Raw genomic sequence first — 23,534 nt, forward strand, 5'->3', positions numbered from 1 at the left:
AAAGATAAAAACAAAAATTTCTCTTGCCATCATTTTTTTTCTTTTTTTTTTTCTTTTTTTTTTTCATTTTTTTTTACTTTCTTTTTTAGAGACAAGAGAAATAAATTACAAAACAAAGTGAAAATAAAAACAAACCATGGCCGTGGGAAAAGTACTTTACCGCTTGATTCTTCACAACTTGTATCGTCTCGAAATCATAAACTTTAATAATTCTCACTTTTTGCTTTTCTTTGCTCTTGTAAATAAGTCTTCAATTTGGATATAAAATTACGCTCCTTATATGTAAGTCTTCAACATGTATAAAAATCCGCTCATTATATGTTGCTTTACTTGGATATGAAATTTACTCTTTTCTTGTTCCATTGCTTGTAAACCTTGAACGTTTTCAACTTTCCTTGTAGATTTTGATGTCGCTCCCTTGTTGATGATGATGGTGTTTCTATGGATCCGTTGTTATCAAGAGAGAGAATGATGCTAACTGCAAATTTAACTACAAGAAGAAGGCTTTCATCTATAGACGTCACCCTGATGATTGACAAAGTTAGCACTCAAGAGATCAAAGAGTAGTGCTTATATTGGTGTGAGGTTGGGTATCTCACCATTCTACCCGGAATTAACGTACGGTGACACACACTCAAAAGAAAGCTCTTTAGTTATTTATAAAGAAATATGGTCGTTGCCTCGCATGATATAAATAGGGTAGTCTCCACTAATGATTGATCAACAACTCTAATAATGCATTTCTCCCTGCTCCTAATCTGCATCACCGGCATGATTAAATCCATTTATTTAGCACTCTAACAAGAAAGAATTTCGAACGTAGTTCCCTAACCCTTCCAAGTTCAGTTATGTCGGTCAGAATTCTCTATGTAAACATACCTAGAAGTATGCCAGTGACTCTAAAATCTCTACAAGTTGGAGGTTTTATGCAAAAAATTTTTTAAATAAATGCTTAAGCAGTCCCCCACACTTAAACCTTACATTGTCCTCAATGTAATTGAATCGTCCTAGTAAAGTAAAGGTGGGAAATCCTAATATGATATGGAATAAGAAAAAATAAATAAACAAAAAAAAATACAAAAGGATAAGAAATACAAAACCTATGGGTTGCCTCCCATTTAGCGCTTGTTTTAAAGTCGACGGCCCGACTTGGCTTCTTATAAGATTCACTCCCCATATACTAACAATCTGCAAATTTGGGGATCCACCCACAATACCTATTTTGCAAACAATAACTCCATACAAATGTTAGCACAAGAAAACAATAGTGAAATTATCGCTCGATAAAAACTTCCCCCACACTTATTCTTGTCCACACTCGGAAGTGTATAAAGAACATAGAATTTGGGAACTTCCATGTATTTCTCTTGGCAAACCTGCATAGTATTAGCATCAAGTGTTTCCAATGGTGGATATCTAGAAACAAAATCATCTAAAAATATTTTCGAAGCACATACATTCAAACCAATAAGAGGTAAAGGAGAAGAATCAATATGCAAAGAGTTACACCATGTTTGTTTACTCCTGACTCATCTGAGTCGTCTGGATCTGAATCATCTGGATATGAGTGAAATCACCTGACTCATCTGGATCTGAGTCGATATGTTTGTTTTGAGTCAGATCTGACTCATCTGACTCGGAAATAAATGAGTCAGTGGTTTGGTCCCATGAGTCAGGGGTATTTTGTTACCTGACTCAAATGAGTCCGAGCAGGGGTTATGTCTGAGTCATAGGTCGAGTCAGATCTGACTCAAAATGGAAAACAAACGGTCTGACTGCTGACTCGGTCCGAGTCAGGGGTTGACTCAGATTCAGACGCCGAGTCAGCTGCAAACAAACAAGTTCTTAGACGAACCTTGTACAATCTCTTGTATTACGGAATCCTCTTCATCCTTAAAAAATTCAAGTGAATTACTTACCTCTTGTATATCATGGTCCTCTATCAAACCTTGCAACCATTCTTCGTCGTTTTCTTCCTTAACCAAAGTCTTGGTATCATTAAAATCATTGGCAGATTCAATTGGGTCTTCCACAATATCAATGAATTTGGTTTCCTCCTCTAGCATCATCTCTTCAACATTCTCATCATCGGAATCGGGCCATTCACTAAAATGATTTTCATCGGTATAAATTGTAATATCTTGTGAGGGTGTTACACCATTTATAACAATATGCAAGTCACACCCAATCTCCTCCTTTTGAATAGGCGAAAGATCTTTACTATGATCCGGAGTTGGAATAACTTCCTCATTGTTGCAACACTCATATACTACCGCGGACTCATTTCATTCCCTAAGGAATATGTTAAAAGCACTAATTGCATCTTACTCAAGCTCTACCTTTTGAATAGGTAATTGATCATTATTAAGATCAAGGATCGAGTATGCTGCACTAGCGTCATCAAAAGTCTCCAAAGGTTGGTCCTTTTCAACACAATCATCTTCACTTTCAGACTCACCATAGTAAGAATATTCATCGGTTTCATAACCTTTATCCAGACGTCGTTTAAGTTCCATATGAATGGTCCTACTAATTTCTGCGACAAGCTCTTCCGAGGTTCAATCATCTTCCAACTTGTATAATTTCTGTACAAGTTTCTTGACGTTCACACGCTTACCACCGTTGGCTACAATAAGTTCTCTTTCCAAGGACTCTTCCCTTTGAATGGGTGAATGATCATAACTACGATCAAGAGTCGGGTAAGAAAAAGTGTTGCAGAAATTGGTTTGTGCGACGTTATTTTTATCACGGTCAAGTTGGTCTAGTATTTGTCGCATATCTTGCAATTCTTTCATAATCTGCATACAACTCGAATGAAGCCAATTAGAAGTAGACTTATCCCACTTTAGTTCTTGACTTACATACCTACTACAAGGTTGTTGATATGTATGAGAATATCCATAAAGTTTTGTAGGAAATTGATCATAGCCAAGAGATTGGTTTTGATTGTATCCTAAAGATGGTTGGAAGTTGCCATAATGTTGAGGTTGAAAACCGTATTGATTGTTGTAATATGCTTGCTCTTGTCCACCATACATGGAAAACTGGTACCTGAAATAATATTCTTCAAAACTAAGTTAGATACGATATAAAATCTAACAAAGCCAGAATAAAGCAAATAAAATAAAATAAAAACAACTAAAAATCGTCCGCTGCTCCCCGGCAGCGGCGCCAAAATTTGATGCGTGTCGTAACCACAACAAATTAGTTATCTACTCATGATAAGGAGTTCACACAAAGAATAAAGAAAAGAGAACTGTTGTGTGTGTAGAGGCGTGTAGAAGTTATGTAGAGAACTTCTCTATTTATAGGCTTCAATTTCCTAGCAATCCTTTTAGGAATAGAATCCCTTTTCCTTTGTAGCTCAACTTCAAAATCCAAGTCTTTCTCAAATCTTCCATCTTCTCTTTCCAAATCCAAGCCCAATTCTTCAAAACCATGAGAGAAATCCACACAAACCTCTCCACAAATTGGCTCGACGGAATATTATTGGTACCACCGGAATCCGGCCTAAAATGGCACCGGAATAGTACTACCGGTCGCGAGAATCTTCATCTCCGCTGATGGGATATTCCGTCAGATATAACTGTCAAACTGACAGTCAACTGTTAGTCCAGGGGGTCAAGGGTCAATTCCATTCAGCTTGAGTTAGTTGTCTTGATCAGAGCTGAATCGTCTTAGTCGGCTGACTCAACGAGTTAAGATTAGCGAGTCACTGATTCGACTCGTCAAAGCAGAAAGCCGGCCGAGTTCCGCCTGTAATCCGGTGTTTCCCGGCCAATTCCCGGCCTTTCTTTCTTCATGCCCCTGTAACAATCCTACACATACATCTAAGTAGTTTCGAGCATTCCACAGCATCACATTCATTTACACTCCTCTTCCATCTAACTCATTGAATCCAGTACCACCAATTCGAACCCAGACAACAAACATCAACACTACTAGGAACATTGCATCACAGTTCATAGGACATTACAACCTGCAATGGCTTGTACTGCAGTTCCCATGGAAAATAACATCACCCTTCAAAACTCAATCTCAGCACTTATTCATACCAACTCAGATTCCACATACACACCCGCAATTTCTCATCAAGTCAGCATAATTAAGCCACCAAAACTTCACCATTTCCTTCCATTCTCAGACATACATATAGCATTCAAACTGGTGCCATTCAACAACAGAGCTTCAAAGCATCATCATCTCTTCAATTCTTGTAACATCTTTGTAATTCAGCCACACAGCACCACCAACACTTCCCTATTTGTTCTTTGTTCATTGCAAGTTCCACATCTTCAAAACGTACTCTTTCACAACCATAAATCAATCAAACCCATTTGTTCTTATTTCTAAGAATTGCAGCAGAGCTTCTTCCCAAACCTCAGACTTCATCATCTCCAAATCAACAGCATCAAGGTCTTCTCGTTCTCAAAACCCTTAAATCAATGTCAGTTCTTCGATTCACAACATCCATCTCCAAACCTCATTCATCAATTACTCCTCATAAACCCTAAATCACCTTCAGTTTCATCTTTATTCATCATTTCTTCTCTCAATCTCTCGGACAGACCAAGTGCAGCAGCAGCGACTGCTCTTTTAATCTGGTGACTTTTATGAATGAGAGAAACATCTCTCTCGATTTTAGGGTAGGGTTATAAGTTGGGACGGATTCTTCCACCCGGTCACTTCTGATAAGGGCTAACCAAGTTTCCAGCCCCTTAACCTTGACTCAGCTCCCAATATTATTGGCTTACGAAATGATCTTCTTGCCCTTCTTGCTCAATTCGGTTGATTTCTTCTTTTTTTTCTCCGTATGACTCCAGAGTACCTAATAATTCAAAAACATGCGTAAAATACATAATTTACAAGAAAAATAACAGAGAAAGCATAAACAATAGATAATAAATAGGATGTATTCTACACCCTATCAATATGAAATGCTCATATGTCTAACCAATTGGTTAACTATTGTTGAACCAACAAGTGCATATGTTTGGGTACGGTTAACAAACCTAGAAACGTGCATTTTCAAGTGTGTATAATAAGCTAAGTTTTCTATCTAACGGTTGAGAAATATTAGCTTGAATCTAAATCAGGTTTTCATCTGATGGTGGATATTGATTGCTTTGTTACCAAGGCAAAACCCTGATTTGAAAGACTATATAAAGGAGACATCTATTACTGTGCAAAACTAATCCCCACACCTTACGTGTGATACTAGTTTGCGTGCTAGAGTCATTTCTCCTTTAACCTTTGGTTTTCTTCTTCTAAAACCAGGTTAACGACTTAAAGACTTCATTGGGATTGTGAAGCCAGACCGATACTACTTTTATCGTAGTTGTATGATCTGATCTTGCATCTTCTATCGTACGAGTACAATCATATTGATTGACTTGAGATTGATATCTCTGATAGGCAAGATATAAAAAGTAATCACAAACATCTTCGTCTCATTGTTTGTGATTCCAAAACATTTTGTTTGGCTACCATATGATTAAGATTGTTGTGAGGTAATTGATAACTCTAGGCTGTTCTTCGAAAATATAAGACCGGATTATCAATTGGTTCCTGTTCACCTTGATTATTATCAAAAGACGGAACAAAACCTTTAGAGTTTATCTGTGGGAGACAGATTGATCCTTCGATAGACTTGTCTGTGTGAGACAGATTTGTTTATTGTTAAAGCCTGCGATTTTGGGCCGTAGCAACTCTTAGTTGTGGGTGAGATCAGCTAAGGGAATCAAGTGCGCAACATCCTGCTAGGATCAGAGGCGTAGAGAGTACAACTGTACCTTGGATCAGTGGGAGACTGATTGGGGTTCAACTACAGTCTAGTCCGAAGTTAGCTTGGAGTAGGCTAGTGTCTGTAGCGGCTTAATACAATGTGTGTTCAATCTGTACTAGGTCCCGGGGTTTTTTTGCATTTGCGGTTTCCTCGTTAACAAAATTTCTGGTGTCTGTGTTATTTCAATTTCCGCATTATATTGTTTTATCTTTATAATTGAAATAATACAGGTTTTGCGTTAGATCATCAATTAGAATAATCCAACCTTTGGTTGTTGATTGTCATTGATTGATCCTTGGATATTGGTCTTTGGTACCATCCAAGTTATTCCTTGTTTTTTATTAAAGACTCACTGATTTCTATTAGCTCGAGTAAATCAAAACAAGAGAGAGATATTAACTCCTTGAGATACTTTCACCTAGATTGAGTCTGACTGTTTAGTTGATTCTCTAGAAATTATTTCGGAGTTAGTCCATATAGATTCCTAAGAGAAATATTGGGTGGTGTTGTTAGACCCCAGCTTTTCCAATTGGTATCAGAGCAGGCAAACACGTTCAAGACCTCATAAGTTTATGTTTGCAGCGATCTGAATCTATGGACAATAGTGCTATCTCAATAAATACACCACCAGATCCAGGGATTTCAGAATTCTCGTCCATGTTTTATTTTTTAAAATCTATAGAAGAAATTCTATTTATACCTCCACCAGGTACAAAATCCCTTGAAATATTTTCTGAAACTGAAAAGAAACTTGAAAGCATGTCTTCTGATGTTGACATGTTTCTCCAGAATGAGCAACAATCTCTTGAAAGGCTAAACCAAGCTATGAAAAATATTGTTTATGTAGAGGTTGACATTGATTCAATTATCAATGAGAACTGTGTTCCTCCTCTGGGATCTTCTAGCTGCCTGCAAGCTCCGGCTCAAGAGGAGTTTAATTCCCAGTCACATGTACACCTTGTTACAAATAAATTTTGTCATCTCCTAATTCTTGATAATTGTTGTCAAGGCTGTTTCAATCAAAACCTTTTTGAAGAACAATTTCTGATAGGATGGAGAAAGGGATATGAGATCTTTAATACCTTGATTCTGATAATACTCTTGTACAGTCCTATGATAATTATGTTCTGGAATCATCTCAGGTCTTCGAGATGTAAGAGCTGTTGGAAATAAGCTCTCACATGGTGTTATGATGTTCAATCACTGTTAGTCTAATGTCTTCTTTATACCAAACACATCCTTGGGGGTCACACAAGCGGTACATACGTGTTGGTTCAGGAACCGTCTCACGAACGAGTCCAGTGCGCGAACGTGGAAAGTGTTTTTTTCAAACACCAAAAAGGGAAAAGACTCTCTTCCTCGTTCTTTTCATCTTCTTCTTTCACAGTTCGAGTACTTCAGAGAAACACCAACAGTTCGGATACCTCTTCATCCTCTTGCTTGATTTCTCAATCATCTTACAAAGTGTTTATATATTTGAAATCGGAAGAGGACGCTGCATCTTGGGTCGAAAACGGTTTGTGGTTTCAAGTTCCTATTCCTAGTTCACCATTATCAGTCCGCGAACCAAGTAAGTTTTTCTACCTTCTCTTGGAGTCTTACTTCCATGGAACATAGAAGAACTAGACATGTAGGTGGCTCAAGCCGACAACCAAGAGATGAATCTTTTTTTGATCCAAGTATAGGTGATAGTTTTATTAATCCCAGAGCTCGTGAATTGTACTTAGAATTCATGAACAAAACACCCATTCGTGAACAGTTCTTTGACCCATCTAAAATTAGAGTTCCTCATTTGGACGATTCTTTAATCATCATCATTGGAGAATCATTCACAGACCCTTAGGTACTCTTCATGTTGAAACAGTTGCTCAGTTTTATGCAAACATTCACGGGGAAAATATTGATGACTACTCCTTCAAAACTATGATAGGAGGTACTATTATTATCGTGATTAGGTCAACCATCTCATGCTTGCTAGATGTACCCATTGTAGGTGCTAGGTTTCCTCCACCTGAGTATGAGAGACTGTCACTAGAAAATCTATCCAACATCTTGTTTGATCAAAACCTTGTTCTAAATGATGGTAAGGTTTTTGTAAAAGGAGCCAGTCTACATCTCAAAGTTGCTGAAAAACTCATTGTGGAAAATATGATGCCAAACACCTGTGATAGCAATCATTGGACCAGGGATCTTACTAAGTTCATCTACCTTATTGTTGAAAGGAGACAACTTGACTTTTGTGGAATTATCATTAACTCCATGATTAGTGTCAGACTGAGTGACAAGAAACCTGGGTTACCTTGCCTCATTTCAAGGATTTTTGCTAACTCCAATTTTCAGATGATTGGGTCCAATCTTGGAGGACCAGCTGTGCTGAAGATGTCTAGTATTGAAAAGATGAGGCTTTCTACTATCAGAAATGTCCCAAGAAATCCACCTGTCTCAGCTGCTGATGAAATTGCTCGTCTCCAAGAAGAACTTGCCCAATCAAGAGAAGAAAATGTTGTTCTCCGAGAGAAAGTTGAATATGCTGGAGATGCTTTTCTGGAACTCTTGGAAAAATTCTATGAGATTGAAAGAGATCACTATGGTTTGAGTGATTAGTACCTGAACTTATTATGTTGTTTATTGTTCTCCTGTCAGTTTGAACTTATCTTATACTTTATGGGCTGAAATAACTTTTATGTTTAGCTTTTGAATGTCTATCTTTCAAATTAAAATTTGCTACATAAAATGCCCATATGTTGTCTAATGTTAACTCTTTCACCTGTCGATATGCGAATATTGATACAAGATCGATGAACTCGTCACAACAAATACAAAAGTTAAGCCTATATTGTCAATTATTTGATGGAAGATAGGTTAAAATATTTTGTTTTCAAGGATTATGTCTATTAATATCGTTATGCAAATAGTGATGGGAAGATAGAATGATACCTTGAGTATTCCACAGTATTGATCATCCCTGATCCATATTTTATGTATTACTGTGAGGCTCCGTAATGTATCTTATGTTGAGCACTATGAAACCAAGTTGATTTATTAGCTTAGTTGGTGTTCCGTGAAATATATTATGTCGAGCATATTGAACTAAATTAATCATCTTGTTTGGTTATTTAGTTATTGCTCCGTAAGTTTTCTTATGTCGAGCAAAACAAATGATAATTAAATTGATTACTTTTGTAATTAGTTTGGTTGTGTATTCCAATTAGATTAATTATGGGTTCTCTTGTAATTAATCTAGTTGAGTATTTTCGTGTCTCCATAAGTTCTCTTATGTTGAGCACAATCAATTGAATTGATCACTTTTTATGTTTAATTTGATTGCGTATTCCGATTAAATTAATCATGGGTTTACTTGTGATTAATTTGATTGAGTTTTTGGATATAGGAAATCATTCTCATGTTTTTTGGTGTCCAATAAAAATCCTTATTTTCTTTCGAAATTAAGGTCGCTCTTGTTGTTCTTTCGGGAATGACATCAAATGGGGGAGAGTTTTTTTGAACTTGTGCTTAATGGTCATATCTTGAGGGGTGTTTGGCTGTGGAATTTTAGAGGGGTTATATTGTATCTTTAAACTCCTTGATGAATGCATTTATCTTCGGCTTTATGATTGCATCTAAATTAGTTGGTATGTATTTTTTTTTCTTTTAGTCATGAAATGTCTCTTTCGGAAATTTCATTATGATCACGTTCTTGCACCTTTGCCAATTTTGTTGACAAAAAGGGGGAGAATTAATATGTAGTTCATACTACAAATACATATGGTTTTCGGATCATTGTGTAAGGGGGAGCGGTTTCCATGTGAGATGGAGTATTGACTAAGGGGGAGTGATACATATCACCATAGTATTATTGTTGAAGTTGTGATACAATTGAACTTTGACGCTGTGTAATAATACTATGACACTGTATTACAATGATTGAGAACTATGTTGTATCATTGTTATAGCTACGGATCTTCAACAACGACGATGCTAAACTTACAACCTTTGGGATCATTGGAGTACTCGGAAGTGACGAAGATTTCGAGGAATGTTGAAGATTAGACATGTGGAATAGGATCTACTAAAGTTTTTTTTATCTTTTTTGTATTCCATATGTATTAATAGTTTTGTCACTAAAATTGACAAAGGGGGAGATTGTTAGAGCATTGCTCGGTCGAACTCGCATGCGTTTCTATCTCAAGCATGTTTGTCAATGTTAGTGATCAAAACTATAAGTCTTGATTTCTAGTCTATTATAGCTAAGTCTCGGACCAGGATAGAAAGTGTAGTTGAGCTCAAGGACTTCATGGCGATTCATCATACAAGTAGAAGAACAAGGAACCCGTGGAACTTTTCGACAAAAAGGTATGTGAAGACTTGAACTTATCTGTCACTCAAAAGTCTATCTACTATATCTCATAATCTTTGAGACAAGAAGTCGTATGATATATATATATATACTTGGATTATACAGATTTGTTATTTCGAGCCGAGTATACCTCGCCTATCTATATCTCAAAATATGTGTTGGTAAGCTTTTCGTTTCGATCAAGTTTATCTTTACCTAGTATGTTTCAATCATCTTGAAAATTGCATTGAAGAGAAATGGTGTAACAACTATATAACGTCCTCTAAGAATGTTTCAATGATTGGAATGAGAGTTTAGATTACATAACCAATGATGGACATAAGTATTGTTGTGGAAACACATATGTGCATAAGTCCTATTCCTTGAACCAAAGTTTGCGAACTTTGTTGATCAAGAGAAACCGGAAGAATGGCTTGTTTCAAAGTCCGCGAACTCAGTCCGCGAACTGCTGAACTTCTCATCCCGAGAAATTCTGCTGGAGTTGACAAACTAGTTGCGTGAGTACCAGTCCGTGAACCGGCGGAAGGTCTTTTGGGGAGATTTTTTGCTGGAGTTTGTAAACTCTGCCCGATTGCTTAAGTCCGCGAACCTAGTGGGCGAACTTAAGAAGGTTATATATCTAAAGATGATTTTTGAACTTAAACTTAAAAAGACTAAGGAATGCATTTTGAAAATCGTGGCTATAAAAGTTCATGAACCGATTCAAGTGAATCAAATCATCTCTGCTTCAATTGTGTCTTGTGTAGTACATGAGATTTCCTTGCAATTAAACAACTCTCTAACTAGTTCATTTAAAGTCACTTGAACTAGTTATGGTGAAGAAGAACATGGTTGATATGAAATGCTCATATGGCTAACCAATTGGTTAACTATTGTTGAACCAACAAGTGCATACATTTGGGTACGGTTAACAAACCTAAAAACGTGCATTTTCAAGTGTGTATAACAAGTTAAGTTTTCGAATCAACGGTTGAGAAATATTATGTTGAATCTGAATCAGGTTTTCATCTAACAGTGGATATTGATTGCTTTGTTACCAAGGTAAAACCCTGATTTGGAGGACTATATAAAGGAGACATCTAGTATTGTGCAAAACTAATCCCCACACCTTATGTGTGATACTAGTTTGCGTCCTAGAGTCGTTTATCCTTTAACCTTTGGTTTTATTCTTCTAAAACCAGGTTAACGACTTAAAGACTTCATTGGGATTGTCAAGCCATACTGATACTACTTTTATCGTAGTTGTGTGATCTGATCTTGCATCTTCTATCGTACGAGTACAATCAGATTGATTGTCTTGAGATTGATATCTCCAATAGGCAAGATATAAAAAGTAATCACAAACATCTTCATCTCATTGTTTGTGATTCCACAACATCTTGTTTCGCTACCATACGATTAACATTGTTGTGAGGTGATTGATAACTCTAGGATGTTCTTCGAGAATATAAGACCGCATTATCAATTGGTTCCTGTTCACCTTGATTATTATCAAAAGACGGAACAAAACCTTTAGGATTTATCTGCGGGAGACAGATTGATCATTCGATAGACTTGTATGTGTGAGGCAGATTTGTTTAAAGCCTGCGATTTTGGGTCGTATCAACTCTTAGTTGTGGGTGAGATCAGATAAGGGAATCAAGTGCGAAACATCCTGCTGGGATCATAGGCGTAGGGAGTACAACTGTATCTTGGATCAGTGGGAGACTGATTGGGGTTCAACTAAAGTCCAGTCCGAAGTTAGCTTGGAGTAGGCTAGTGTTTGTAGCGGCTTAATACAGTGTGTGTTCAATCTGGACTAAGTCCCGTCGTTTTTCTCCATTTGCGGTTTCCTCGTTAACAAAATTTCCGGTGTCTGTGTTATTTCAATTTCCGCATTATATTGTTTTATCTTTATAATTGAAATAATACAGGTTGTGTGTTAGATCATTAATTAGAATAATCCAACCTTTGGTTGTTGATTGTTATTGATTGATCCTTGGATATTGGTCTTTGGTACCATCCAAGTTATTCCTTGTGTTTGATTAAAGATTCAATGATTTCTATTAGCTCGAGTAAATCAAAACAAGAGAGAGATATTAACTCCTTGAGATACTTTCACCTAGATTGAGTCTGACTGTCTAGTTGATTCTCTAGAAAGTATTTCGTAGTTAGTCCATACAGATTGTTAAGCGAAATATTGGGTGGTGTTATTAGACCCCCGCTTTTTCACAACTAACCGTGTCAAAAGCTTGAGAAATATCTAGTTTTAGGAAAACATTACCATGTTTCCTACTCACACCAATTTCATTAATCAGTTCAGATGCCAAAGAAGTGTTTTCATGATACTTTCAGAGTGGTAACTAAATCTAGTTATGGCTTCACGATCGGTGGCTATAACATAAAGATAGATCCTAATGTTATCTTCAAATTGAAGATAAGAAAAATTACTGCACAAGTCAGGAGAATGTATGGCCCACATAACAACTTTGCTCTCAGAGATTCAAATTTTTACATGGAGCAGTTTACAGTTTCCGCCAACAGTGACATGATTACGAAAGATTGGATTGCAGATGCAACAAAGAAGATGTATGGTGTTCAAGAAAAACGAGAAGATTTTGTGCAGCTTTTTGTGCTGTATATGCTTTGTACAACTTTCTTCACTAACTATGGTGGAGAATATATAAGTTTCAAGTATTTAAACTGTGTGCTCTCTTTAGAGAACATGGCTAATTTGGTGGCCGGATTTGTGTGCGAATGCTTAGTGGAAAGTCTCAACGATCAGTACGAGAAACCGTTCTCCATAACCGGCTGTACGCCTGCTATATTGGTAAGCTTTTCTAAGCTTTGGACATTCTATGCAGTCTGATTTTTTGCAGTATTCCTTCTAACGGTTGCACCATGATTTGTTACAGTATATAGTCTTCGAGCATTTTGATGATTTGGAGAAAAAAAAAATGGAAAGGTAACAATGGTGAGACACCCTGCTACGACAACAATGTGATAGACAATGATGAGGAGACACCCGGGTACGAAAACATGAGATATGCAATGATGAGGATAAACCTAGGTTCTCAAGATAGAACCTGTATAAAAAATCTGGCAAGCTCGCGCTTTTGATGCAGAAGGAGACACATGCTTTCAAGTTCATTTATTTTGAAGCTTCCTGGACTGCAAAAAGAAAAAAGAATTGTGGCTATTTGATTCAGCGGAAATCAAGGCTCTACATGATAAAGTAGAAAAGCAGGGAGTAATCATCATTAATTTATGAAATCGGATCAAAACACTTGAAGCTGCGGGAGATCATCGAGTTAGGAAAGGTATTGCTCCTGAAGACTCTATAATTGCAGAAGTAAAGGATTCAATTGTGAGCAATGAATCGAACCACCCTTCAACCTGCGAAGAATGTTATTTTTAAGGACTCTACCCCTGCAAATGAAAAGGATAAGAGGAATGAGGCATCTGGTTCGGGAAGCAACACAGAAAGAATTGATATACAATTACTTAGTAAATCAAAATTAGCAAAGGAATACACGAGGAAAGGATGGCTCAAAGTTGAATTGGAAACGAAGAAGAAAAACATGGAAGAACTCATTTTCTAAATCCAATGCGGATCACTCAGGTATCCTAATGCTTTTAAAATGATGATTGAAATGCGAACCAAATAATGTTTTGTTTTGAACTGATGATTAAAATTTACAGTACAACTCTCTGGAAGTGGGAGGAAAAAGAAAGAGATCGTAAGAATTCATCTTGGTTTCTCACATTAAGCAATTTCTTACACCTGACTCTTACATATCAGATGAAGTTTTGGACTTCCAGATGCTTAAGTGGACAAGGGAGTTTGAACATGAAGATTGCAAAATATTTCGGTTTCTCCCTACAGACGCCTGGATAAACCACTGAATAAGAGTCAAGTGTTTAGAAGAAAATAAAAAATTATTTAGTGGTTTGCCCAGGCGTCTGTAAGGAGAAATCGGAATATTTTGCAATCTTCATGTTAAAACTCCCCTGTCCACTTAAGCATCTGGAAGTCCAAAACTTCATCTGATATGTAAGAGTCGGTCGTAAGCAATTGCTTAATGTGAGAATCCAAGATGAATATCTTACGATCTTTTTCCTTTTCCTCCCATTTCTGGAGAGCGGTGCTGCAAATTTTAATCATCATTTCAAAACAAAACATTATTTGGTTCGCATTTCAATCATCATTTTAAAAGGATTAGGATACCTGAGTGATCCACATTGGATGTAGAGAATGAGTTCCTCCATGTTTTTATTCTTGGTTTCCAGTTCCACTTTGGGCCATCATTTCCTCATGTATTCCTTTGCCAATTTTGATTTAATATGTAATCGGATATCAATTTTTTCTGTGGTGCTCCCCGAACCAGATGCCTCATTTCTCTTATCCTTTTCATTTGTGGGGGTACAGTCTTTAAAGTAACATTCTTCGGAGGTTGAAGGGAATGGTTCGATTCATTGCTCACAACTGAATCCTTTACTTCTGCAACGATAGAGTCTTCATGAGAAACACCTTTCCTAACTCAATCATCTCCCGCAGCTTCAAGTGTTTTTATCTGATTTCCTAAATTAATGATTATTGCTCTCTGCTCTTCTAATTTATCATGTAGAGCCTTGATTTCCGTTGAATCGAATATGTACAATTCCTTTTATTTTGCAGTTTAGGAAGCTTCAAAATCAATGAACTTGAAAGTATGTTTCTCCTTCTGCATCAAAGACGCGAGCTTACCAGATGTTTTATACAGGTCCCATCTTGAGAACCTAGGTTTCTCCTCATCATTGCATATCTCATTGTTTCTGAACCTGGGTGTATCCTCATCATTGTTTATCTCATTGTTGTTGGACCTGGGTATCTCACAATTGGTACATTTCCCATTGTTTTTTTTATCTCCAAATCATCAACATGCTCGAAGACCATATACTGCAACAAATCAGGGTGCAACCATCAGAAGAAATACTGCAACAAATCAGAATGCATCTAATGTCCAAAGTTTAGAAAAGCTTACCCATATAGCAGGCGTACAACCGGTTACAGAGAATGGTTTCTCGTACTGATCGTTGAGATTTTCCACTAACCATTCGCACACCAAATCCGGCCACGAATGTTTAGCCATGTTCTCAAAAGAGAGAACACAGTTTAAATACTTGAAATTTATATATTCTCCACCACAATTAGTGAAGAAAATTGTACAAAGCATATACAACACAAAAAGCTACACAAAATCTTCTCATTTTTCTTGAACACCATACACCTTCCTTGTTGTATCTGCAATTCAATCTTTCATAATCATGTCACTGTTGGCGGAAACCGGAAAGTGCTCCATGTAAATATTTGAATCTCTGAGAGCAAAGTTGTTAAGTGGACCAAACATTCTCCTGACTTGTGCAGTCATTTTTCTTCTATTCAATTTGAAGATAAAAGCAAAATAATTAGGATCTATATTTATGTTATAGCCACCGACCGTAAAGCCATAACTAGATTCAGTTACCGCTCCGGAAAGTATCGATAATGGCACACACAACAACTGGATCCTTTTTATAATGATTCATCTCCACTTTTTTCTTATTTTTTATGGCATTTTTTCATTCTAAGAGTATAACTTGGATCACTTCCCAGAAGTCCGTTGTTTTGAGATCTCTTTCATGAATTTCCCAACCACCCTTTACCAATTATTCTGCTATTAATATCGCTAACGGCCTAAAGCTGGCTTGAAAGTTTTTCTATTGTTTTTTTTGTCTAATCACAACAACAAAACTTTCACCTTCAATCATATTAGTTTCTTCAACGTCTTCTTTCCTCAATCTTTTGACATCCTCATATTTCTTCGGTTTTCCTCTCGCTATTTTCTTATTACTTCCTCCCGCCATTTCTTGAAGTTTTGTTGGAGAATAAAAGTTCCTTCAATTCTTTCTTTTTCGCCTATCAAACAACATCGAATCAAAAATCAAATTTAATACAATGCAGAGTTCTTAAAACACGCTAATCTAAAAACCACCAATCAAACTTTCAGTATATGCTACTAATTGCAATTTCACGCACAAGAATTGAAAACAACATTAAAATAGAAACCCTAATTTTGATTGATAATACACAGAAATTTCACACAAAAACCCTAACTTACTTGCAAGCTCACAAATTATACACAGAAATTGGAGAAGAAAACGTAGACGTCTAAATCAAGTGTTCACATTTGTTAAGCATAAAAATTCACATTTATTATAAAAAAGAAGATTATATACCCTGAATTGTGGCTGATACTCAGCTGGAGAAGCACACCCTTATCTCTCCAAACTCTCCTTGTGATCGACCTCAAAGACTCGGTGCTTGAGCCCTTGATAAGCAAGACATAAGACCACTACTACACAATATGCACTATGTAAACTGTCTAACATCGACAGTCACACAGGGATGATTATCAAACCGATACTCAAATGTAGTACCAAAAACATAGCATAGCAGTATAGCACAAAGAAGGCATAATATGTACAAACCTGGTTTAAACTCTACTGCAGATACAATGCTATCCTGGAAAACTGTAACTGGAAGTTTAAACCACCCTTCTTGGATCTGCACAACCAAAATTAAAATTTCAGTAATCACAATCATCGAAACTAGCACAAACCAAAAACTAAACCTGGTCTACACAAAACTGGTTATTTTTTCTTCTCAGTTTTCTTACTAGCCCTAGCACCTTTCTGTAACCACATAATATCATATAAGCATAAATAAATTCAGTTCCATATTTGAATCACACCAAATACAATAACCTAACAATAACATCAGCAACCTAGAAACTTGACATCAACCTAACACTAACATCAGCAATCTAGATTCCACACATTACGGAATCATTCTCAAAATCGCTTAAATCTCCTCATATTATAGCACATTTAGCAACTTTCTTTTCAATTTTCTTACTCGCGATAGAACCTTTCTGTAACCGTATAGTATCACATAAACAAAAATCAATTCCACATTCGAATCACACCAAACCCATTAACCTAACACTTTTACAACCAATTAACATCAGCAATCTAGAATCTACACATTACGGAATCATTCCATAAGCTTAAGAAATCACTTAAATCTTCTCCTATCATAGCACAAAATCAACAATTCACCTGGTTTTTATCCGTTGCGCTTTCTCTAATGCCTTGAGTCTTCAATTATTTCTCCTTCACCTATCAAACAACATCAAATCAAAAATCAAATTTAATACAATTCAGAGTTCTTAAAACACGCTAATCTAAAAACCACCAATCAAACTTTCAGTATATGCTACTAATTGCAATTTCACGCACAGGAATTGAAAACAACATTAAAACAGAAACCCTAATTTTGATTGAGAATACAAAATTGATTATACACAGAAATTATATATAAAAACCCTAACTTGCAAGCTCACAAATTATACACAGAAATTGATGGAGAAGAAAACCCTAACTTTGTAACAACAACAGAAACCCTAATGTTATAATTGAGAAATTAAGATAATGAGTAACTGATTAACAAAGAAATTAAGATTGAACCAACACCCGATTGAGTAAGTGAGTAAGCCTGCTATTTCGATATCGATAAAAAAAAGTAGTAATAGTAGACGTCTAAATCAAGTGTTTACAGACTTTTCTCTACAACTCTTCATATTCTATACAACTCTTCATAATCATTATTTGAATTTGAAACATAACCATTATGAAACTGAATTATTAATGAAGGACCGTGTAAATTGGGCCGGGCCGGGAAACCCGGCCTATTAAAATATGAAAGTTAAACAAGCACCGATTTCCAGTTTATACACTTACCATCATAGGACCCACGATGAATCCTAGTGGGGATTTATAGCACATATCGGCAATCACATCTCAGATATGGGTGAGCAAAATAAACATATCCGCGCATTTTATCCGGTCCAATCCGATTTTTAGCGTGTGGACACCCGGTCCGCGATTTAATGGATTGGACGAGGGTGACGACCCATCCGTTGGACACCCGAACCGTTCATTAGAAACAATTAATGTTTCCGGAAAATCTATAAGTTTGACAACCGACCGATTCTAGATAGTGATTCTATATATAAACTCTCTTCTAAAATTAATAGAGGATGATGGGATTCGAACCTTCAACCAACCTTGTGTGTAGTATGTGAGTGCTCGACCACTGTTCTACATGGTTATTAGCGTTAATATTTGCCTATATTTTATATTTTAAATGTTTACATGCCTATTTGTAACATTTCAAATCTTATATTTTACGATTCACCCCAACCATGAATCGTCACTTCACGATTCAACCTATGCGTCGCTTCCCAAAAATAGAAATTGAGTCACGCTCCGTTTCACGCTTTTAATTCCTTTCCCTGGAGATTGAAGGAAAAAAATTAAGTTCAAATAAGTTGTAACAACTAGAAAAGAAATAGCAAATTTGAAATCAACCAAAAAAAAAAAAAAAAAAAAACTTATACTCTGAATTTTAACCAAATAGAAATAAAGCGAAAAACAAATAAATGAAACAATTTACATTGGAGAGGAGAAATCATTGTGAGATATGAAATAAGTGAGTATGTCTCCAAAAATTATGAACTTGTTTACATGTTGAATCAAACACAGATAAATACTCAGAAGCCAGAATTTTGTCTTATTAAACTCCATATTGGGAACACATGTTTTTGCTTGTTTGTTAGGTAGAGTGTAAAATTAAACTAATTTATTCTTAGTAACATAATTTGACATTTTTTATCTAACACATGACGGCTAAAAAAATTAAAAAAATGAATGTAAAATTTTCAAAGTATCATTTCCTAGCATAAGGTACACACCATGCCTATTAGAGTGCTACTACAGTAACTTAACCCCTTCATATTGATCACTCTGAACAAAAATCTAGGTCAAGAAAAACCTTTGTTTAATATGCACTTAAACCTAAAAATGTGATGACTCAAAAATAAAATTTTAGTGTTTATGTCTTTGCAACTTTACATGGTCCATGCGTTGCTTCTTTACTTTGTCTTTCTTTCCTTTGATATGGTTAATTAAATTTTGTTCGCCTATAATATACACCTCGCATGTATGACAAGAATACTTCTCACAAGGTATTTTATTTGAATCATTTATAAAAATAATTGCCTTCCCTGGGTTAGTGTCAGTGCATTTGGTTGTTGTTACTATATTTACTTCAATTGTTGTTTTTTTCCTTTTGTGTTTCTTTCCTATGAAATGTGCATGTAGATTTAGTTCACATGTAACCGTCATTTGACATATGTGTTTTTCCATTGTTGTATTTTTCCTTTTGTGTTTCTTTCCTTCTGAGAACACACTTTTCCGTTGCAGCTACGTCTTCTCTCCTGATCCTAGCAAGACTTAGGGTTGGTTTGTCCTGAAACAACAAGTCCCCATATAATAAATATCAACATCTTATGAGTGGTATAATAACATAAATTTTTATATGGACTCGCACTATCCTAGTCTTATAATAGTCATACATACTAATAACCACAGTTTAGATAGACCTTCAAACAAAAAAGAAGAAAACTTAACGAAAAGATGCATAGGTGATGCAGCGCGTGAACTAAAATAAGTATCATAACATGAAGAAGAAAAACTTACAATTACGTCTTCCACAACCATCTCAGAAATATCCTTCATTGTTTAAGACTCCCCAGCTATACGCACTCCTAAGTTCCTTAAAAAATTAGTTTCTTTATTGATTACAGAAAATGAAACATCTTCTATTTATAAAATAGCGAACTTAAGTTAACGTCAATTAATAAATATTTTTAAATGTATCATATTAAATAAGCAAGTTAATTTAGGGTTAAATGTGCATGAAAACTTTCAAATGGTTAATATATAAAGAATACATTTTTATAAGTTTCACTATATTAAATATCATTTTCTTAATTAAAAGCATATTAATAAGCTTTGTTGGGGATTTAGTTACCCGTCACGCTAAGAGCATCTCCGATCATAAGGGTGAAAGTCATCCTATGTGGGAGTCTTATCAATACTTTTTTATTGGGGTCATCCTTATGTGGCTAAAATAAATAAAAAGTGGACATTTTACCTCAAGTTTCATTTCCAATACTAAAGTCTTCCTACCCTAAATTCAATTTTGGTATAAGTTTTATAAGGGGTCATAACTATGAGGAAAATATCTTTGAAACTATCACCTAATAACAATAACAATATTTTATAATTAAGAAAAAATAATTTTGGAATAAAAAATTGATGATGTGTCAATAGACCCATGGTCATGGAGAAGGTGAAGATTGACTTTCTCCTTTTTCCCCTTTTTATGAGATGGCATCCTTGTCATGATTTTTCATTAACTTTCATCCTAGCATTGGAAATTAATTTTTGGTTAAAAAAGTGTTAAATCCTGGGTGTCATGTCTTTTTAAGACTTTCACCCCTAGCATTGGATATGCTCTAACAAGTTTCAGTAACAAAAGAAATTGACTAGATATTACTTTAGACTAGATATAATTCACGCTAACAAGTTTGAAATAGAGTTTATTTTGGACTAGATTTTACGTTTGAACCCGCCCCACAAAGAAGGGGATACAAACTCAATTGTACTAGTTATTTTAAGAAAAAATTATAATTTGTTGATGAAAAAAATAATAAAGCCAAAACCTCCGAAGTAGAAAACAATATATTCCGCAGACATCTAACTTTTGCAATTTAGGCCCCAATATTTCGTATCGCCCTAACCAACATCTTACGTGCCAGTATCCATACCTACGAAATCCTGAACGTTAAACCATGAATCTCTCCATGATCTGGAGCCAAAGAGAACTTAAGCAGTTATGAGAAGAATTTTAAAAATATTAAGCAGCTATGGGAAGATTTTTTTTTAATTAAGCCCATTCCCGATAGGGGTATGGGATGTATTAACTTGATGGGGTGGGTAGGGTGGGTTTGATGTTTGATGTCTATCCTTGTTAAGAGAGTGTATAGCCTCTGGCTCTAGGGTTATCACAAAATAAAAGTATGCAACAGTGTGTACATGTTGGGTTTTAAGTTTGAATTTGTCAATAACACTGGTACAATGGTAGGTACAATGAACCTATCATTAATGAGGGCCCCTGGCTATATTCCCTCTGTAATACCCTGTATTTTTAATTACGGTTTTGGGTCGGGTTATACCCAAATTAGCTAACCATGTGGTTTGTATTGTTTCCCTTACCTTGGTCTAGGTGGGTGGATTGAACTATGAAGACTACAAGTTAGGGTGGAAATAAAATAATCAATAATAAAAGAAATAAGGGAAAATGAAAAGATAAATAAAATAGTTAAGTTTTCTATTAAGTTAAATGGATGATTTGTTGATAATAATATTAATGTTATGAACTCATAGACTGAATTCTAGATTGGATAATTTATTGAAAATATTGTTGATATTGTGATTCTTGAATATATCATGGATTCACTGAAGTTGTTCCATGTTCTTGTCTTATGTTTTTCTTTGAGAAAATGATTATGTTTGCGCATCTTTAGAGAATTGGTAATGCATTCTACTGAGCTGTCATCTCACCCCAATTGACATCCTTGCATATTTATTAGAGTTGCGCAGCGGAAGCTAGGATTGAGTAGCTTGTTGATTTGAATGTATTGATTGAAGTGTAATTTGAAATATTAAGTTTGTTGGAAATGTTGTTACAAATGATTATAAAATTCATATGTTTAAATTCATATTAGAAAGGCTAAATTATATTTGTTGTAATAAAAAAAATTAATTAAGAGAAATATATATGCATAAGTCTCTTTCCGACCCGTAACGCCTCGAGTTCGGATATCCATATTGGTTGACCCTAGTCTGGAACTCGGGGTGTTACAAGTTGGTATCAGAGCTCTAGGCTTTAGATCTTGAATGGGACCATGATAAAAAAATGTTGTGTGAATTGCTACGCATGATTGTCTGTTATGATTGTTGTTGTTGTTTGCTTAATTTTATGCGCATGGATTTTTTTTGATTTGTAGGAATTCGTGTGATAGTTACTTGGGTGCTAAAATGGATATTGATTTGTGGAATTTTATTGTTTACATGATTTTGATATCGTAAGCATGTTTAAATTACGGGATGAAATTTCTTTTTAAGGGTGGTAAAATGTAATACCCTGTATTTTTAATTAAGGTTTCGGGTCGGGTTATACCCAAATTAGCTAACCATGTGGTTTATATTGTTTCCCTTACCTTAGTCTAGGTGGGTGGATTGAACTATGAAGACTACAAGTTAGGGTGGAAATAAAATAATCAACAATAAATAAAATTAAGGTAAAATGAAAAGATAAATAAAATAGTTAGGTTTTCTATTAACGTAAATGGAAGTTGGAAAAGAAAGGCTAGGAGAAGGAGATTGAGCTATGTTTCTTGTATATAATAAGAGCACGGAGAATCAATAGGATCAAAGGAATTGAGGTAGAATATGAAACTCTTTCTCTTTAGGTGTTTTCTTTGGTGTTCATTTATATGATTTTGTATTGTTATGATTCAGTAAGTTATTTGAATAAATATATACTTCTTGTTGATGATCAGGATTCTATTATTGATATAAAATATGATTAAGTATCTCTTGTTAAAATTTGTGAATTTTCCAATGTAAATTCACCGTTGAATGTTTGCTTGAATTTGAGTGATAGTTTCTGAAATTATGGACAGTTCCGCTTTGATGTGTTTTTGATATTCTTAGGAAATCTTAGTGATGCTAAAACAATTTGAGTGCTTAATAAAAGTTGTAAATTTGTGATTTATCTATCATTGTGCTTTGGATTGAGTCAATTTTATATTTCTGTGAATTTATCATGAATTGTTTGGTAAAGATATGTAATTTGTCCAATTTTTAGGATATCATTGTAAATTCATTATCCTTTGATTGAGCCGTTAGTTTAATGTGAAATTTGGGTATGTTATACATGATGGTGTCATAAATGTTCGCTAAAAGTTTTAGGTAGATCGGACAAAGTTGTCACATGAAACACATGATGTAAAATGTCTGCGGTTAGTATGTTAGAGTAAATGCCTGAATGAAATTCATGTTGTTAAGCCATGGTTGCTTATGTTATCTGTGAAAATAATTTATAAAAAGGAAATGAGTTCATGTTTTACCGTTATATGAAACATGTTTCAAGCTAACGGCGGGTAATGATCCCCGAGAGTTAAATGGGTAATGATCCCCATGGGAACTTGTGTTTCCCGACCATCGATGACGACCGTCCGTGCCGGTAAACGATATGTGGAGTACGAACCAAGGTTTTCGTACTGTGAATGAAACGGGTAATGATCCCTGAGATCAAATGTGTATGATCCCCATAGGAACTTTTGTTCCTGACCATCGATGGAGGTTGTCTGTGCCGATAAATGACAGGTGGGTGTACGAACCAAGATTTTCGTACCGTGA

At 35.5% G+C, this 23,534-nt stretch overlaps 1 long non-coding RNA gene across 2 annotated transcripts; it reads right to left on the minus strand.

The window, feature by feature from the left end:
• Positions 1–15,711: 15,711 nt before the first annotated feature.
• Positions 15,712–17,790, minus strand: LOC113355886. 2 transcript variants are annotated; one of them, XR_003362639.1, is made up of 4 exons: positions 17,262–17,790; positions 16,632–16,707; positions 16,380–16,521; positions 15,712–16,059 (listed from the first exon to the last, which is right to left on the minus strand). It is a non-coding gene; the product is annotated as an uncharacterized LOC113355886 (long non-coding RNA). The 2 variants fall into 2 exon arrangements; XR_003362638.1 differs by having other exon boundaries at positions 16,380–16,525.
• Positions 17,791–23,534: the final 5,744 nt, after the last annotated feature.

This window comes from Papaver somniferum, chromosome 3 (assembly GCF_003573695.1).
Source record: "Papaver somniferum cultivar HN1 chromosome 3, ASM357369v1, whole genome shotgun sequence".
Taxonomy (NCBI): domain Eukaryota; kingdom Viridiplantae; phylum Streptophyta; class Magnoliopsida; order Ranunculales; family Papaveraceae; genus Papaver; species Papaver somniferum.